The following is a 17,881-nucleotide window of genomic DNA, read 5'->3' as shown; positions in this document are numbered from 1 at the left end:
GTCCACAGGGCTGGAGTCAACCATTGGCGCTGTACAGGGGAGAAACCCCCTCTGAAAAAGGGAAAAAAAATGGAAAAGGAGGAGGAGGAGGAGGAGGAGGAGGAGGAGGAGGGTTTCCTCCTTGGAGGCGGTCTCGGACGGGCTGGAGAAATCCAGTGGGAGGGAAACAGAGTGGTCAAGATATAAGATTATTTTCAATATATTTTTGCAGTCTTTTATGGTCCTCGGTTTTAAAATGCTTTCTACCTTCCTAACCATACTGCTCATGGCTCTCACAATCTCTACCCTCAATGTGAGAAGTGTGAAGAGCAAAATAAGAGCACAGGGTGTGTTAGCCTTTTTAAAATCTTTGAAGTCAGATCAAATGACGGTGTCGCCATTTTAACAAACAACCCCCCGATCTTGGAAAGGGGCGGGGCTATTTTAGCTAACCTGGCCTTTGTAGGTAAGGACTTTATTGTTTTGAATGCGAACGGTTTTTACAGAAAAAGAAAGAAAAAAAGATAGATATAAACCTTTCTAAAAACCTGCAGCCCCACATGTCAGTTAGGGCTCCCCTAGTCGTGGCAGGGCATTTTAAGCCCGTGCATAGGTGGTCCGATTTGGGGTACCACTACCCCCTTCTGCGACGTAACCATGGCAGAGCGTGGAGCCGCTCATTCCAGCTTTCTCCCCGCTGTCTCGTGGCGGCATCGCTTCTCGGCCTTTTGGCTAAGATCAAGTGTAGTATCTGTTCTTATCAGTTTAATATCTGATACGTCCCCTACCCGGGGACTGCATATTAAATTGATTTTTGGACCACGGAGCTGGAGCCGGGGCTTGCTCCGTCCACTCCAAACATCGGCCTGGTATTGCAGTGTTTCCAGGAACGGTGTGCTTCTCCTTTCGTTGTTACCAATGGCAGAGCAAGTGTGTGCTGTTACCGTTTGTTGAAATCTCCTCTGACGAGCTCTTGGAGTCGTCCCGAAGCGGTCGTTGTGTTCAGTCGGGGGTGTGCTTGATTAAAGGGCGTTGCCTGTGAAACGTTCAGCGCCCGAGGGCTTCTGGGAGTCGTCCCGTGGGGCGGGTGGGGGTCACCCTTGAAGAGGATGTCAGAGAGGGGAATGGAACCTCGGAATGGCCGCCTGGGCCTTCATACTTACCTGGCAGGGGAGACACCATGATCAAGAAGGTGGTTCACCCAGGGCGAGGCTCGACCATTGCACTCCGGTTGTGCTGACCCCTGCGAATTCCCCAAATGTGGGAATCTCGACTGCATAATTTATGGTAGTGGGGGACTGCGTTCGCGCTCTCCCCTGAAAAAATTGGTCGAACAAAGCAGATGATCTTTCTCTCCTTGTTTTTTTTTTGTAGCTTTCTCTCCTTGTTTTTCTTTTGTAGTGTTTGCTGTCTGTCTTTCTGACTTGTTTAAGGTTTAGATCAGATTTCTCACAGCCCTCTGTTTTCGTCGATCGGTCGATCGGTCTGACTGTTGCTCGGCGTTTGTTTGCCTGAGTCCCTCACGGTGTGTTTGATTAGAGTTGTAGCTGCTGGACAGTCGATCGCTGGAGCAGGACAGTCGATCGCCGGGAGCAGGAGCGGACACCCCGGTGGGCCATTTAGTGCAAATTTCTGACAGACCTCACTTTTCAAGTCGATCGGGCTGTTGCCTAGCTCTAGCTGTTTTTCACGCTCGTTTTGGCTGTCCTTTATTCATTCGTTTTTCTTTTATCTCGCCTTAAAGGCTGTAAAGAAATTGGACACGGTTTTGAACGATGTACCAATGGCAGGCGGTGCGATCTTTGTGGAGATTTAAAACACCTCTTCAGAGTGTGCCCCAAAAGTTTTGCCGACAAGCTCAAAATGGCCGCCCCGCAGGGCCACCAAACAAATAAACAAAGGGAGGAGGAGGAGGAGGCGGTCCCTGGGGTTTTGGAGCACATTTCAAACTCCCAGCTGGCCTCAGGGATTGGACAGCTAGGAGGAAGTGGGGCGTCCACAGGGCTGGAGTCAACCATTGGCGCTGTACAGGGGGAGGAAACCCCGCCTCTGAAAAAAAGAAGAAAACAAAATGGAGGAGGAGGAGGAGGAGGAGGAGGAGGAGGAGGGGAGACGGTTTCCTCCTTGGGCGGCGGTCTCGGACGGGCTGGAGAAATCCAGTGGGAGGGAAACAGAGTGGTCAAGATATAAGATTATTTTCAATATATTTTTGCAGTCTTTTATGGTCCTCGGTTTTAAAATGCTTTCTACCTTCCTAACCATACTGCTCATGGCTCTCACAATCTCTACCCTCAATGTGAGAAGTGTGAAGAGCAAAATAAGAGCACAGGGTGTGTTAGCCTTTTTAAAATCTTTGAAGTCAGATCAAATGACGGTGTCGCCATTTTAACAAACAACCCCGATATCTTGGAAAGGGGCGGGGCTATTTTAGCTAACCTGGCCTTTGTAGGTAAGGACTTTATTGTTTTGAATGCGAACGGTTTTTACAGAAAAAGAAAGAAAAAAAGATAGATATAAACCTTTCTAAAACCTGCAGCCCCACATGTCAGTTAGGGCTCCCCTAGTCGTGGCAGGGCATTTTAAGCCCGTGCATAGGTGGTCCGATTTGGGGTACCACTACCCCCTTCTGCGACGTAACCATGGCAGAGCGTGGAGCCGCTCATTCCAGCTTTCTCCCCGCTGTCTCGTGGCGGCATCGCTTCTCGGCCTTTTGGCTAAGATCAAGTGTAGTATCTGTTCTTATCAGTTTAATATCTGATACGTCCCCTACCCGGGGACTGCATATTAAATTGATTTTTTTGGACCACGGAGCTGGAGCCGGGGCTTGCTCCGTCCACTCCAAACATCGGCCTGGTATTGCAGTGTTTCCAGGAACGTGTGCTTCTCCTTTCGTTGTTACCAATGGCAGAGCAAGTGTGTGCTGTTACCGTTTGTTGAAATCTCCCTCTGACGAGCTCTTGGAGTCGCCCCGGCGGTCGTTGTGTTCAGTCGGGGGTGTGCTTGATTAAAGGGCGTTGCCTGTGAAACGTTCAGCGCCCGAGGGCTTCTGGGAGTCGTCCCGGGGTGGTGGGGGTCACCCACCCTTGAGGATGTCAGAGAGGGGAATGGAACCTCGGAATGGCCGCCTGGGCCTTCATACTTACCTGGCAGGGAGAGACACCATGATCAAGAAGGTGGTTCACCCAGGGCGAGGCTCGACCATTGCACTCCGTTGTGCTGACCCTGCGAATTCCCCAAATGTGGGAATCTCGACTGCATAATTTATGGTAGTGGGGACTGCGTTCGCGCTCTCCCTGAAAAAATTGGTCGAACAAAGCAGATGATCTTTCTCTCCTTGTTTTTCTTTTGTAGCTTTCTCTCCTTGTTTTTCTTTTGTAGTGTTTGCTGTCTGTCTTTCTGACTTGTTTAAGGTTTAGATCAGATTTCTCACAGCCCGATCGCTCTGTTGCTAGAGCGTGTTTTGTAGTCGATCGGTCTGACTGTTGCTCAGCGCCCTCTCTTGTTTGCCTGAGTTCTCGCGTTTGTTTGGGGTGTGTTTGATTAGAGTTGTAGCTGAGCTTTGCTGGACAGTCGATCGCCGGGCAGGAGCGGACACCCCGGTGGGCCATTTAGTGCAAATTTCTGACAGACCTCACTTTTCAAGTCGATCGGGCTGTTGCCTAGCTCTAGCTGTTTTTCACGCTCGCGTTTTGGCTGTCCTTTATTCATTCGTTTTTCTTTTATCTCGCCTTAAAGGCTGTAAAGAAATTGGACACGGTTTTGAACGATGTACCAATGGCAGGCGGTGCGATCTTTGTGGAGATTTAAAACACCTCTTCAGAGTGTGCCCCAAAAGTTTTGCCGACAAGCTCAAAATGGCCGCCCGCCAGCAGGCCCACCAAACAAATAAACAAAGGGAGGGAGGAGGAGGCGGGCGGTCCCTGGGGTTTTGGAGCACATTTCAAACTCCCAGCTGGCCTCAGGGATTGGTCAGCTAGGAGGAAGTGGGGCGTCCACAGGGCTGGAGTCAACCATTGGCGCTGTACAGGGGAGAAAACCCCCTCTGAAAAAAGGAAAAAAAACAAATGGAGGAGGAGGAGGAGGAGGAGGAGGAGGAGGAGGAGGAGGAGGAGAGACGGTTTCCTCCTTGGAGGCGGTCTCGGACGGGCTGGAGAAATCCAGTGGGAGGGAAACAGAGTGGTCAAGATATAAGATTATTTTCAATATATTTTTGCAGTCTTTTATGGTCCTCGGTTTTAAAATGCTTTCTACCTTCCTAACCATACTGCTCATGGCTCTCACAATCTCTACCCTCAATGTGAGAAGTGTGAAGAGCAAAATAAGAGCACAGGGTGTGTTAGCCTTTTTTTAAATCTTTGAAGTCAGATCAAATGACGGTGTCGCCATTTTAACAAACAACCCCGATATCTTGGAAAGGGGCGGGGCTATTTTAGCTAACCTGGCCTTTGTAGGTAAGGACTTTATTGTTTTGAATGCGAACGGTTTTTACAGAAAAAGAAAGAAAAAAGATAGATATAAACCTTTCTAAAAACCTGCAGCCCCACATGTCAGTTAGGGCTCCCCTAGTCGTGGCAGGGCATTTTAAGCCCGTGCATAGGTGGTCCGATTTGGGGTACCACTACCCCCTTCTGCGACGTAACCATGGCAGAGCGTGGAGCCGCTCATTCCAGCTTTCTCCCCGCTGTCTCGTGGCGGCATCGCTTCTCGGCCTTTTGGCTAAGATCAAGTGTAGTATCTGTTCTTATCAGTTTAATATCTGATACGTCCCCTACCCGGGGACTGCATATTAAATTGATTTTTGGACCACGGAGCTGGAGCCGGGGCTTGCTCCGTCCACTCCAAACATCGGCCTGGTATTGCAGTGTTTCCAGGAACGGTGTGCTTCTCCTTTCGTTGTTACCAATGGCAGAGCAAGTGTGTGCTGTTACCGTTTGTTGAAATCTCCCCTCTGACGAGCTCTTGGAGTCGTCCCGAAGCGGTCGTTGTGTTCAGTCGGGGGTGTGCTTGATTAAAGGGCGTTGCCTGTGAAACGTTCAGCGCCCGAGGGCTTCTGGGAGTCGTCCCGTGGGGCGGGTGGGGTCACCCTTGAAGAGGATGTCAGAGAGGGAATGGAACCTCGGAATGGCCGCCTGGGCCTTCATACTTACCTGGCAGGGGAGACACCATGATCAAGAAGGTGGTTCACCCAGGGCGAGGCTCGACCATTGCACTCCGGTTGTGCTGACCCCTGCGAATTCCCCAAATGTGGGAATCTCGACTGCATAATTTATGGTAGTGGGGGACTGCGTTCGCGCTCTCCCCTGAAAAAATTGGTCGAACAAAGCAGATGATCTTTCTCTCCTTGTTTTTCTTTTGCTTTTCTCTTGTTTTTCTTTTTAGTGTTTGCTGTCTGTCTTTCTGACTTGTTTAAGGTTTAGATCAGATTTCTCACAGCCCTCTGTTTTTTCGAGTCGATCGGTCTGACTGTTGCTCGGCGTTTGTTTGCCTGAGTCCCTACGGGTGTGTTTGATTAGAGTTGTAGCTGAGCTTTGCTGGACAGTCGATCGCCGGGCGGACACCGGACACCCGGTGGGCCATTTAGTGCAAATTTCTGACAGACCTCACTTTTCAAGTCGATCGGGCTGTTGCCTAGCTCTAGCTGTTTTTCACGCTGCGTTTTGGCTGTCCTTTATTCATTCGTTTTTCTTTTATCTCGCCTTAAAGGCTGTAAAGAAATTGGACACGGTTTTGAACGATGTACCAATGGCAGGCGGTGCGATCTTTGTGGAGATTTAAAACACCTCTTCAGAGTGTGCCCCAAAAGTTTTGCCGACAAGCTCAAAATGGCCGCCCCGCAGGGCCACCAAACAAATAAACAAAGGGAGGAGGAGGAGGAGGCGGTCCCTGGGGTTTTGGAGCACATTTCAAACTCCCAGCTGGCCTCAGGGATTGGTCAGCTAGGAGGAAGTGGGGCGTCCACAGGGCTGGAGTCAACCATTGGCGCTGTACAGGGGGAGGAAACCCGCCTCTGAAAAAGGGAAGAAAACAAAATGGAGGAGGAGGAGGAGGAGGAGGAGGAGACGGTTTCCTCCTTGGAGGCGGTCTCGGACGGGCTGGAGAAATCCAGTGGGAGGGAAACAGAGTGGTCAAGATATAAGATTATTTTCAATATATTTTTGCAGTCTTTTATGGTCCTCGGTTTTAAAATGCTTTCTACCTTCCTAACCATACTGCTCATGGCTCTCACAATCTCTACCCTCAATGTGAGAAGTGTGAAGAGCAAAATAAGAGCACAGGGTGTGTTAGCCTTTTTAAAATCTTTGAAGTCAGATCAAATGACGGTGTCGCCATTTTAACAAACAACCCCGATATCTTGGAAAGGGGGGGCTATTTTAGCTAACCTGGCCTTTGTAGGTAAGGACTTTATTGTTTTGAATGCGAACGGTTTTACAGAAAAAGAAAGAAAAAAAGATAGATATAAACCTTTCTAAAACCTGCAGCCCCACATGTCAGTTAGGGCTCCCCTAGTCGTGGCAGGGCATTTTAAGCCCGTGCATAGGTGGTCCGATTTGGGGTACCACTACCCCTTCTGCGACGTAACCATGGCAGAGCGTGGAGCCGCTCATTCCAGCTTTCTCCCCGCTGTCTCGTGGCGGCATCGCTTCTCGGCCTTTTGGCTAAGATCAAGTGTAGTATCTGTTCTTATCAGTTTAATATCTGATACGTCCCTACCCGGGACTGCATATTAAATTGATTTTTGGACCACGGAGCTGGAGCCGGGGCTTGCTCCGTCCACTCCAAACATCGGCCTGGTATTGCAGTGTTTCCAGGAACGGTGTGCTTCTCCTTTCGTTGTTACCAATGGCAGAGCAAGTGTGTGCTGTTACCGTTTGTTGAAATCTCCTCTGACGAGCTCTTGGAGTCGTCCCGGGTCGTTGTGTTCAGTCGGGGTGTGCTTGATTAAAGGGCGTGCCTGTGTGAAACGTTCAGCGCCCGAGGGCTTCTGGGAGTCGTCCCGTGGGGCGGGGGGTCACCCCCTGAAGAGGATGTCAGAGAGGGAATGGAACCTCGGAATGGCCGCCTGGGCCTTCATACTTACCTGGCAGGGGAGACACCATGATCAAGAAGGTGGTTCACCCAGGGCGAGGCTCGACCATTGCACTCGGTTGTGCTGACCCCTGCGCGAATTCCCCAAATGTGGGAATCTCGACTGCATAATTTATGGTAGTGGGGGACTGCGTTCGCGCTCTCCCCTGAAAAAATTGGTCGAACAAAGCAGATGATCTTTCTCTCCTTGTTTTTCTTTTGTAGCTTTCTCTCCTTGTTTTTCTTTTGTAGTGTTTGTTGTCTGTCTTTCTGACTTGTTTAAGGTTTAGATCAGATTTCTCACAGCCCTCTGTTTTCGAGATCGATCGGTCTGACTGTTGCTCGGTCTGACTGTTGCTCGGCGTTGTTTGCCTGAGTCCCTCCGGGTGTGTTTGATTAGAGTTGTAGCTGAGCTTTGCTGGACAGTCGATCGCCGGGAGCAGGAGCGGACACCCCGGTGGGCCATTTAGTGCAAATTTCTGACAGACCTCACTTTTCAAGTCGATCGGGCTGTTGCCTAGCTCTAGCTGTTTTTCACGCTCGTTTTGGCTGTCCTTTATTCATTCGTTTTTCTTTTATCTCGCCTTAAAGGCTGTAAAGAAATTGGACACGGTTTTGAACGATGTACCAATGGCAGGCGGTGCGATCTTTGTGGAGATTTAAAACACCTCTTCAGAGTGTGCCCCAAAAGTTTTGCCGACAAGCTCAAAATGGCCGCCCCGCAGGGCCACCAAACAAATAAACAAAGGGAGGAGGAGGAGGAGGCGGTCCCTGGGGTTTTGGAGCACATTTCAAACTCCCAGCTGGCCTCAGGGATTGGTCAGCTAGGAGGAAGTGGGGCGTCCACAGGGCTGGAGTCAACCATTGGCGCTGTACAGGGGGAGGAAACCCCGCCTCTGAAAAAGGGAAGAAAACAAAATGGAGGAGGAGGAGGAGGAGGAGGAGGAGGAGGAGGAGGAGACGGTTTCCTCCTTGGAGGCGGTCTCGGACGGGCTGGAGAAATCCAGTGGGAGGGAAACAGAGTGGTCAAGATATAAGATTATTTTCAATATATTTTTGCAGTCTTTTATGGTCCTCGGTTTTAAAATGCTTTCTACCTTCCTAACCATACTGCTCATGGCTCTCACAATCTCTACCCTCAATGTGAGAAGTGTGAAGAGCAAAATAAGAGCACAGGGTGTGTTAGCCTTTTTAAAATCTTTGAAGTCAGATCAAATGACGGTGTCGCCATTTTAACAAACAACCCCGATATCTTGGAAAGGGGCGGGGCTATTTTAGCTAACCTGGCCTTTGTAGGTAAGGACTTTATTGTTTTGAATGCGAACGGTTTTTACAGAAAAAGAAAGAAAAAAAGATAGATATAAACCTTTCTAAAAACCTGCAGCCCCACATGTCAGTTAGGGCTCCCCTAGTCGTGGCAGGGCATTTTAAGCCCGTGCATAGGTGGTCCGATTTGGGGTACCACTACCCCCTTCTGCGACGTAACCATGGCAGAGCGTGGAGCCGCTCATTCCAGCTTTCTCCCCGCTGTCTCGTGGCGGCATCGCTTCTCGGCCTTTTGGCTAAGATCATATATCTGGTCACGAGGAAGAGACAGCGATCGCCTCTTGAAGGATCTTTTGGGCCTGTGTGTTGCTTGTCACACATAGCCTCTACTCTTCAGGAGGTAAACGACAAGCGGCTTTATTTGCAGAGGACTTGTTCTTGCAGGTGATCAAATTGTTTTAAGGTAAGGTTTTTAATTTATTTATTGTATATTTTAGCCGCAGCTTGCTAGTGGTGCCTCCATCATGTCGGCTGCTCGTGCCGGCATGAGGAGGCACCACAGCGTGCGTTTCTTATTTAAAGAGGTCGATGGAAAGCTCCTTGGCATGTCCCGTTTGGACTTTTCTAGAAAGCTGGTCCAACAGACCCTACATTTTAAAGCAACGGATTTGAATTGTTTGTTGACTCTGCCCCTGAACAAAGGATTTGATGTTAGTTTTAAGACTGCTTCCCTGCTGAGTGATTTCTGGCAAAGATTCGATTTTGTTAAAACCCAGTTCTCCATGTTTTCAGTGGAAAAACTGACTGACAACACATTTAAAACTGTGATTGTCAGAATGTTCAATGAAACTGTGACTGGGGAAGATATCTGTGTGTGGTTGGGTAGATTTTGCACCGTTCGCGGCCAGCCGGTCAAGGTGCTGGATGATGATGGCATTTGGACATGCTCCTGGCGAATTCCCATTAAACAGTGGGAAGACGCTGGGGGCTACCAAGGCCTGAAACATCTGCCCTCTATGATCGTGCTTGGAGAGAACAGAGGCTACATCCACTATCAAGGCATGCCCAAGCTATGTCGGAAATGTGGTAGAGTAGGACATTTAGCTGAAGCATGCCAAGAAATAGTTTGTGGGAAGTGCAAAGAAATTGGACACAGTTTTGAAGAATGCACCAATGGCAGACGGTGCAACCTTTGTGGAGACTTCAAACATCTCTACAGAGATTGCCCTAAAAGCTTTGCCAACAAGCTCAAAATGGCTGCCCCACTGAGCAAAGAAATTGAACAAAGAAAGGAGGAGGTGGCCCCTGAGGTTTTGGCGGGAATTTCATACTCCCAGCCGGCCTCAGGGATTGGACAGAAAGAAGGAGGTGGGGCAGCTACAGGGGCGGAGTCAACCACCAGTTCTGGACATGGAGAAGAAGTTTTATATATGGAAAAGGAAAAGGACAAAATGGAGGAGGAGAAGAAGGAGGACGAGGAGGAGGAGGAGGAGGAGGAGGAGGAGGAGGAGGAGGAGGAGGAGGAGGAGGAGACTGTTTCCTCATTGGAGACAGTCTCGGATGGGTTGGAGGAATATAGTGGGAGTGAAACAGAGTGTTCCCTCCAAAATGCTCAGGTGCAAAAAAGACCTGCGGGGTCTCCCTTGGTTAAAACAAAGGAGAAAAAAGCTAGGGCTGCACACCAGCCACATACTTCCAGCTCGGAAGATCTGGAGCGTATGTGGCCCCTAGGTTCCCCAAATGAGGCTTCCTTTCTGCACGTTAAGCAGAGATCATCGTCGCCAAAAGAGACACAAGAGGCTCTCTCTGTGGCCTCTGAGGCGTCAAGCACTTGCGTTCCCGATCCCAGTTTCTCTGGGGAAAAGGAAAAGCAAGTGCTACAAGATATAACATGATTTTAAACATATTTTTGTAGTCTTTTGTTGTCTGTAGTTTTAAAATGACTCATACCCTTTTAACCATACTGCTCATGGCTCTCACAATCTCTACCCTCAATGTGAGAAGTGTGAAGACCAAAACAAGAGCACAGAGTGTGTTGGATTTTTTAAAATCTTTTAAGTCAGATCTGTTTTTACTGCAAGAATGTGGTCTGCCCTTTTTATCAAGTTACAGGGAGTGGGAGGAGCTCTGGACCCCGGGGCCTTCCATTTGGAGTGGGTCCAATTTTAGCAAAAATGACGGTGTTGCCATTTTAATAAATAACCCCAACATTTTGGTGAAGGGCTGCACTGTGGTGAGGGACGGGCGGGTGTTTTTAGCAAATCTGACTTTTTTAGGTAAGGATTTTAACGTTTTAAATGTGTATGGTTGTACAGGAAAAAATGAGAGGTATGAACTTTTAGAAGACCTGCAGCCCCATATGGTAGGTAGGGCCCCCCTAGTCGTAGCAGGGGATTTTAACTGTGTTTTATCGAAATCAGACAGAAAGAGGGTCGGGGAGGATTTTAAAGTGGACAAATCATCAGTTTTACTAAAAAATCTAGTCAGAGATTTTAACTTAGTTGACTGTTTTAAAATCTTGCATCAAAGAGAGGAGGGCTTCACCTGGTTCAGTGGTGATGGTACCAGAGCCTCTCGAATCGACTATGTGTTTACGAGGGACTACCCGCCGTCTGATGCTACATTAACCCCCCTTTTCTTTTCTGATCACATGATGCTGTCTTGCACCCTCTCACTGCCCACGGGTGTGACGGTAGGGGGAGGGCTGTGGAAGCTGAACTGTTCCCTTTTAGAGGATGAGGAAGTAGTCAGCGAATACAGAGAACAGTTCAGCCAATGGCAGACCCTCCAAGACTTTTACGATACACGAGCACAGTGGTGGGAAATGGTAAAAGACCGGACAAGACAGTTTTTTATGAAGGTAGGGAAAGAAAAAAAGAATAGGGAAAAGCGATACATGATGGGGCTGCAGAAAAGACTACAAAGGTATTTTAATCTTTTAAATAATGGTTTCGATTTTAGCGATGAAATAAAACAAATCAAAAAAGAAATGTCAGTCTCAGCCAAGAACAAAAGTAAAGGAGTAATTTTAAGAAGCAAAGAAAGAGAAATAGAGGAAGGAGAAAAGTGTACAAGATATTTTTTTAAAAAAATAATATCAAGGGGAGGGGCAATAACTACAATTAGGGTAGGAGGGAGGGAAACCAGTAATACAGAGGAAATTTTAAAAGGGATAGAACAATTTTATGAGAATTTATACACCCAAAGAAATGTACAACCGGACACGACAAGGGAAGTTTTAAATTTTTTAGAAAAGAAAGTCGACTGCCAAAATAATCTTTTATCCCAAGATTTTACGATTTTAGAAACACAAAATGCTCTTAAAAGTTTTAAAAGGGGGAAGTCCCCAGGAGCAGATGGACTTCCCCTAGAGTTTTATCTTAAATTTTGGGACGTTTTAGCACACGATTTATTGGCAGTTTTTAATGACTTTGAGACTCTCGACAGACTTCCAGACAGTTTTAGAATAGGGATAGTGTCCTTATTGTACAAAAAAGGAGACAAGACTGACTTAGGAAATTGGAGACCAATTACTCTTTTAAACGTAGATTGCAAACTTTTTAGCAAAATTTTAGCAACACGTATGTCGACTGTTTTAGAGGACGTGATTCACCCAGATCAAGCTTGTGCCGTGCCCGGAAGAAAGATAACAGACAGCCTAGTGCTGATTAGAGACGCCATCTGTTATGCGAGAGACAGAAACATCCGGCTAGTAGTCCTAAATTTAGACTTTGAAAAAGCATTTGACAGAGTCTCGCATCAGTACCTCTTTCAGGTACTGCAAAAAATGGGGTTTCCAGAAAGATTTATAGCTTGGGTGGGACTGCTGTACAAGGGCCTAACTAGCAAAATCCTCGTAAATGGGCATTTGTCTAAAGCTGTGAAGATCCACAGTGGTGTCCGTCAGGGATGTCCTTTATCTGCTCTTCTGTATGTGGCTTGTATCGAGCCACTAGCACAGATCTTGAGAAGGGATAAATGGATCAAAGGACTCGACGTTCCTGGGACTGGTGGACTGACGGCGACCTGTGTTTTATACATGGACGACATAACTCTTTTAGCCACGGACTATTTATCAGTACGAAGAGCATTGGACTTGACTGACTGGTACGGTCGGGCCTCGGGCGCCAAGCTCAACAGAAACAAGTCCGAGGCCCAGCTCTTCGGATTCGGATCGTGGGACAATGTGGACACTGGTGGACTTGATTTGGCTTTTAAAGAGGACGATTTAAAAGTTTTAGGTGTTAAATTTGATAAAGAGGGTGGAGGACGGGGAAACTGGACTGACATGCTAGGGAAAGTTAGAAAAAGACTGGGGTTTTGGAGACTACGACAGCTGACGTTAGAGGGCAAGATTTTAATTTTTAAAGCAGTGATTTTGCCACTGATTTTACTCGTCTGTTCTGTTTTTAGTCCCCCTCGGCAATTCCTGGCAGAGCTGGAGAGGGCAGTGTTTTACTTCCTGTGGGGGTCCAAGTGGGAGCGCCTAAAGCGAGAGGTGGTGAAGAAAAGGCCGGGAAATGGAGGAAAAGGTCTCCCAGACCCCCATCTGTTTTTAGGCAGCCGCTTCACCGCCCTGCACATCAACTACGCCGTGACCCCATCAAAGGAAAGCAAGACGGCTGCAATGACGCGTTTTTGGATGGGGTCCTACTTGAGAGCGCTAAAGATTTTACCCATCGATTTAAAAACCCCGGTGGCTTTTAACCTTCCCAAGGAATATTGTTTTATCAAAAAGTTCTTAAAGAAATATTTTTTAGAAACACAAGATGTCACCATTTTAACTAACCACAAGCATCTCGTCTCTCTTGTGCAGGACCGAGAACCGGTGAGTCCAGTTCCAGGCCTTACTTTAAGTGAGGCCAAAGAAGTTTGGAGGAACGCTGCTCACCCTGCTCTCCAGAATAGGCACAAAGATTTGTCATGGATGGTGGCGCACGAGATCCTCCCGGTCAGGGCGGTTATGCACTCCAGAGGCATGGCCAAAAACCCGCACTGCCCTCGGTCCGGGTGCAATTCCCCGGAGACCGTCCGACACCTGCTCTGGGAGTGCAGAGCTGCGCGGGACCTGTGGGCCAAGACCGGCCCCCTGTATTACCCGTGCCTACCAGCGGGTGGGGCCCAGTTAGGGTACCAGCTCGCCATCCATGGGGTGGGCCGGGGCTTGAAGGATCTGACCACAAAAGAATTTACCTCGCTCTGGCTCACCCTCAACGTCATCAAGGATGCCATCTGGGCCACCAGAAACCTGCTGGTGGGGAAGCGCGTTACGGTATCCCTCCATGCATGCGAGCTAAAGGTAACATCAATGCTGCAGGGGTACCGGGCGACGATATTCGGACGGGGGGGCCGGGGTCGCACGAAAAGGGTCCCGGCCGCCACCGACCCTGGCTGCCCGTAGATGCACCCTCACCACCATGGTTACGGGAACAGCGGGCCAGCGGGCCGGAGGAGAGGGGATCTCCGCTGAGCCGATAAAGTTACATCCCGCAGCCTTATTCAGGGGAGCAGGGTGAAGCCTGAGTTGATAAGGACTTACCCTCGGTCTTGCACAATAGATGACTTTTTTTTAAGAAAAGGAATTTTTTTATTATTTATTTATATCTTTCATGGTACTTGTTGGTTATTTTAATTGTATTTTCATATGTATACTTTTTAAAACACAAATGGAGTTTACAAAGAAAAAACAGGCAAACACACTGGTTTTACGTGATTGCTTTTAACAAATATTGTTTTTCAAACCATATGTAATTGTTATTAATTAATTGCTTGTTTTTAAAGTGTGGTCTGGAAAATGTGTATGAAAAAATGCAAATGGTGACAATAAAATTGAAAAAAAAAAAAAAAAAAAAAATCTGTTCTTATCAGTTTAATATCTGATACGTCCCCTACCCGGGGACTGCATATTAAATTGATTTTTGGACCACGGAGCTGGAGCCGGGGCTTGCTCCGTCCACTCCAAACATCGGCCTGGTATTGCAGTGTTTCCAGGAACGGTGTGCTTCTCCTTTCGTTGTTACCAATGGCAGAGCAAGTGTGTGCTGTTACCGTTTGTTGAAATCTCCCCTCTGACGAGCTCTTGGAGTCGTCCCGAAGCGGTCGTTGTGTTCAGTCGGGGGTGTGCTTGATTAAAGGGCGTTGCCTGTGAAACGCTCAGCGCCCGAGGGCTTCTGGGAGTCGTCGTGGGCGGCGTGGGAGTCACGTGGGGCGGGGGGGGTCACCCTTGAAGAGGATGTCAGAGAGGGGAATGGAACCTCGGAATGGCCGCCTGGGCCTTCATACTTACCTGGCAGGGGAGACACTTTTGTGCATAGCACTTAGGTTTTTTAAGCGTCTGGCTATTTTTGTACAGTGTGGGCGATTCGGAGCATGTGGGAAAGGCAACTGTGTGTCGAACCATTCGTTCAGTGTGTCTGGCACTTAAACAGTTCTTACCCACGTTTGTACAGTTCCCTGGCCATAAACCTCTGCTTGTTATTAAAGACGAATTCCACAGAGTGGCAGGTTTGTCCTTTGTAGTAAAATCTATGATGCATATTTTATCATATTATTGATAACTATACATGTATTCATTATGCACACACACTTCATACTTCCATAACTTTCTGTTTCAGGGTTTCCAAATGTAATTGGGTTCATTGATGGCAATCGTATTCCTATCAAAGCTCCATCAATAAATGAGGGAGACTATGTTAATAGGAAATCTGTTCATAGTATCAATGTGCAGGTTACAACTTAACTTTTTTCCCTTCTTAAAATCATGAAAGTCTACTTTTTCCACTACATAGGTAATATGTGAGGCAAACCAAATAATTACCAATGTCGAGGCAAAATGGCCAGGATCTGTGCATGATGCCAGGCATTTCAGCAGGGTATGTTTTACTTTATACAATTTTTTTTTCCCTTTTTACTATATTTGTGTTGTACACTTCAATCATTACAGGACAGTACAATGGTTACTTGCTGGGGGACAGAGGATACCCTTGTCTGCCCTATTTAATGACACCCTACCCTGAACCTGAGCCTGGACCACAGACACGCTTTAACCTGGCTCACAGCCGAACACGGGCCAAGGTGGAGATGACTATAGGGATCCTCAAATCTCAGTTTCAGTGTCTGCGTGGGCTCCGGGTTAGTCCAGAGAGGGCATGCGACATTATAGTGGCTTGTGTTGTGCTTCACAATATTACCACTATAAGAGGAGAGAGCCACCCTCCTTGTATTGAGGAAGATGGCCCAGAGGAACATCTACAGATTTTACAGGCCTTTGAGAGACAGGATCTGTCAAAATTACTTTTATTAGTTTTTTTTGCACTGGTCTGCCAGGCACTTCATTTCTTTATTTCCTGAAAAAAAATAAAAGTACAATTCAATAAAATGTTTAGACAAAAGCTAACTCAGAAATGTAAGATCCATCCAAACAAGACTTGGTCTGTAGAGGAGTGTAAAAAGGTTTTAGGAGCATGTTTACGTAAGAACAATTTGAAAGGCATTATCTGCTGCCACAGGGAATTTGGCTTAGCACTAGCTACACAACAATCTCAGCGCATCTCAGAACTAGAGGAACAGAACCAAGAGCTATGTGCTAGAATATCGGCTTTGACAAAAAATTTAAACCACAACAAAGTTTCAGAAAAAACTGAGGTGGAAGTTAATCAGCCTGATAGCACATATCCTGATTTGCAAGCCTTCTTTGAAACTGAGGTGCCTGTAGATTCAGTGAAGGTATGTGGTGCTAGGAGAAGATCTCAGGGAATTGAGTCAGTTGAAAGTGTTCTTCCCAACTCTTCTGTTGTCCAGGTCCAAACCATTGCAAAAATGCTTGGACCTAAAGATATAGAGAGAATCTCCCAAAGCTTACCCTCACCTACATGGGAAAGAGACTCTGATGTTAAAGCCAGAGTAAGGATTGCAGCAGCATCCTTTAAGGTCAACACAGAGAACAGGCAGAAAGGTAAATGTCCTAAGAGGGAGGGCAATTGCCATTACTGTGGAAAATCTGGACACTGGATGAAAGAGTGCAGGAAAAGCAAAAAGACTTTAGGAGAAACAGCTTTACACAGCTCCCACTCAGTCTGTCAGCTACTCTGAAGCAGCCCCTCCCCACTTTACCCAACAGTTGGAGCAGTTTGCTCAGGTGTTAGCTGTTAGGGCGGTGAGTACTTAATTTAAAGTGTCTCCTTCCATTGAGAGAATGCTAGTTAAGTACACTCACAGCCTTCAAAGTTATACTACAGCACACTCCAAATTACACCTATCCTCTATTTTATGATGTTTGCCATGACTGATGTTTCATTGGAGGATGAAGATGTTTTTTTTTTACAATAATGGTTTACAAATCACCTACAGGGACAGACTAGGACACATAGACCAGTGAGGAGCCCAGGGAAGAACCGAACGCAACAGGCCCCGGGGGCCAACCCCTGCGATGAAGATTTCCCTCATAGGCCTTTCCCATCCACTAGTCTATCCTTACCTCACTGGTCCATAGGTGTCAAATGACTTAAGACTAGGTCAACAAAACCACTATACAATCATCAAAATTTAAACCACTATACGATCACCAGAAGTCTAAAAATGCCTATGCATGAATACTGCTGGTCTGCTGTTTCTCTGTGTTCTTGTGTTTCAGGTCCGTGTATATGCCAGGTCGTCTCATATGCAGCACCCTGATTTAAAGTTTCACCTCAGACATCCATGAACAAGCTTCATGAGGACAAAGAGTCATCCGAATGATTCTACAGGGGAAATGGACTACAGGAAACAGACGTCACAGTTATTCAGACGCCATGGACTTCACGACTTCCACTCTTATACTACATGATTGTGTCATCATGTAGTTTTGTACGACATATTACCATCCATGTCGTATTTGTCAAGAGTTATGATTCTGAAAAGAACTATTACAACCTAAGTAAATCTAGGCAAAGACACATAATAAGATGTAGGTGCCTGTAACTTTTTCAAGTTGCATGACTGCAAGATGGAGCATATGTTATTAAACATAGGCTATAGAATGGATTTTAGAAGGATTAAATTTGTGTTATGTGAGAGTCATTAAAACTCTCAAATGGGGGATTGTTGTATTACAAATTTCTAAAAGGTTAAACACAGATTCCAATATAACAGTATATGCTGAATGTGTATTGTGATTAACATTCTAAGAGCAGGAAGCCCAAGCCCCGAGACAGTTATCTTTTGTCTTTCAGTTCTTGAACATCTGGTAGGTCAAGTGTGAATGCTAATCCTGAGGTACAACTGTGCCTTTTGTTTTAGTCTCTACAACACCTATGCATTTGAATGACACTTAGATGCTAAATAGATCAAGGATCGGGAAAGTTCCTGTTCTGGGCTAAGTTCCTGACCGCATTTGCATACTTTTGTTTTACTGGTCTCCACCTCTGTGTACTCCTCCCCTTCTGAAACATATATACTTCAACCTAACATGTTTCAGTTAGATTTGTTTCTTGGAGATTTCTTGAAGATTTTCTTGGAGATTGCTTGACGATTTTCTTAAAGATTTCTTGAAGACTTCTTGCAGATGACTACAGCAACGAAATAAAAACGAATC

The 17,881-nt window shown here is 46.8% G+C and overlaps 8 non-coding genes and 1 pseudogene across 8 annotated transcripts; all 9 read left to right on the top strand.

The window, feature by feature from the left end:
- The first annotated feature begins 691 nt into the window (after positions 1 to 691).
- LOC122343874 lies at positions 692 to 882 on the top strand. The gene has a single exon (XR_006250861.1). It is a non-coding gene; the product is annotated as a U2 spliceosomal RNA (small nuclear RNA).
- Positions 883 to 1,134: 252 nt separating this feature from the next.
- On the top strand, positions 1,135 to 1,298 carry LOC122343853. The gene has a single exon (XR_006250842.1). It is a non-coding gene; the product is annotated as a U1 spliceosomal RNA (small nuclear RNA).
- Positions 1,299 to 2,673: 1,375 nt separating this feature from the next.
- LOC122343887 lies at positions 2,674 to 2,865 on the top strand. The gene has a single exon (XR_006250874.1). It is a non-coding gene; the product is annotated as a U2 spliceosomal RNA (small nuclear RNA).
- A 249-nt stretch (positions 2,866 to 3,114) lies between these two features.
- On the top strand, positions 3,115 to 3,275 carry LOC122343868. The gene has a single exon (XR_006250856.1). It is a non-coding gene; the product is annotated as a U1 spliceosomal RNA (small nuclear RNA).
- A 1,400-nt stretch (positions 3,276 to 4,675) lies between these two features.
- Positions 4,676 to 4,866, top strand: LOC122343873. Its single transcript, XR_006250860.1, has one exon. It is a non-coding gene; the product is annotated as a U2 spliceosomal RNA (small nuclear RNA).
- A 252-nt stretch (positions 4,867 to 5,118) lies between these two features.
- Positions 5,119 to 5,282, top strand: LOC122343852. The gene has a single exon (XR_006250841.1). It is a non-coding gene; the product is annotated as a U1 spliceosomal RNA (small nuclear RNA).
- A 1,333-nt stretch (positions 5,283 to 6,615) lies between these two features.
- On the top strand, positions 6,616 to 6,804 carry LOC122343882. The gene has a single exon (XR_006250869.1). It is a non-coding gene; the product is annotated as a U2 spliceosomal RNA (small nuclear RNA).
- Positions 6,805 to 7,049: 245 nt separating this feature from the next.
- Positions 7,050 to 7,214, top strand: LOC122343864. The gene has a single exon (XR_006250852.1). It is a non-coding gene; the product is annotated as a U1 spliceosomal RNA (small nuclear RNA).
- A 6,860-nt stretch (positions 7,215 to 14,074) lies between these two features.
- LOC122343891 lies at positions 14,075 to 14,317 on the top strand (annotated as a pseudogene).
- Positions 14,318 to 17,881: the final 3,564 nt, after the last annotated feature.

The sequence above is a fragment of the Puntigrus tetrazona genome, chromosome 4 (assembly GCF_018831695.1).
Source record: "Puntigrus tetrazona isolate hp1 chromosome 4, ASM1883169v1, whole genome shotgun sequence".
Taxonomy (NCBI): Eukaryota; Metazoa; Chordata; class Actinopteri; order Cypriniformes; family Cyprinidae; genus Puntigrus; species Puntigrus tetrazona.
This window is presented reverse-complemented; position numbering and strand designations above follow the sequence as displayed.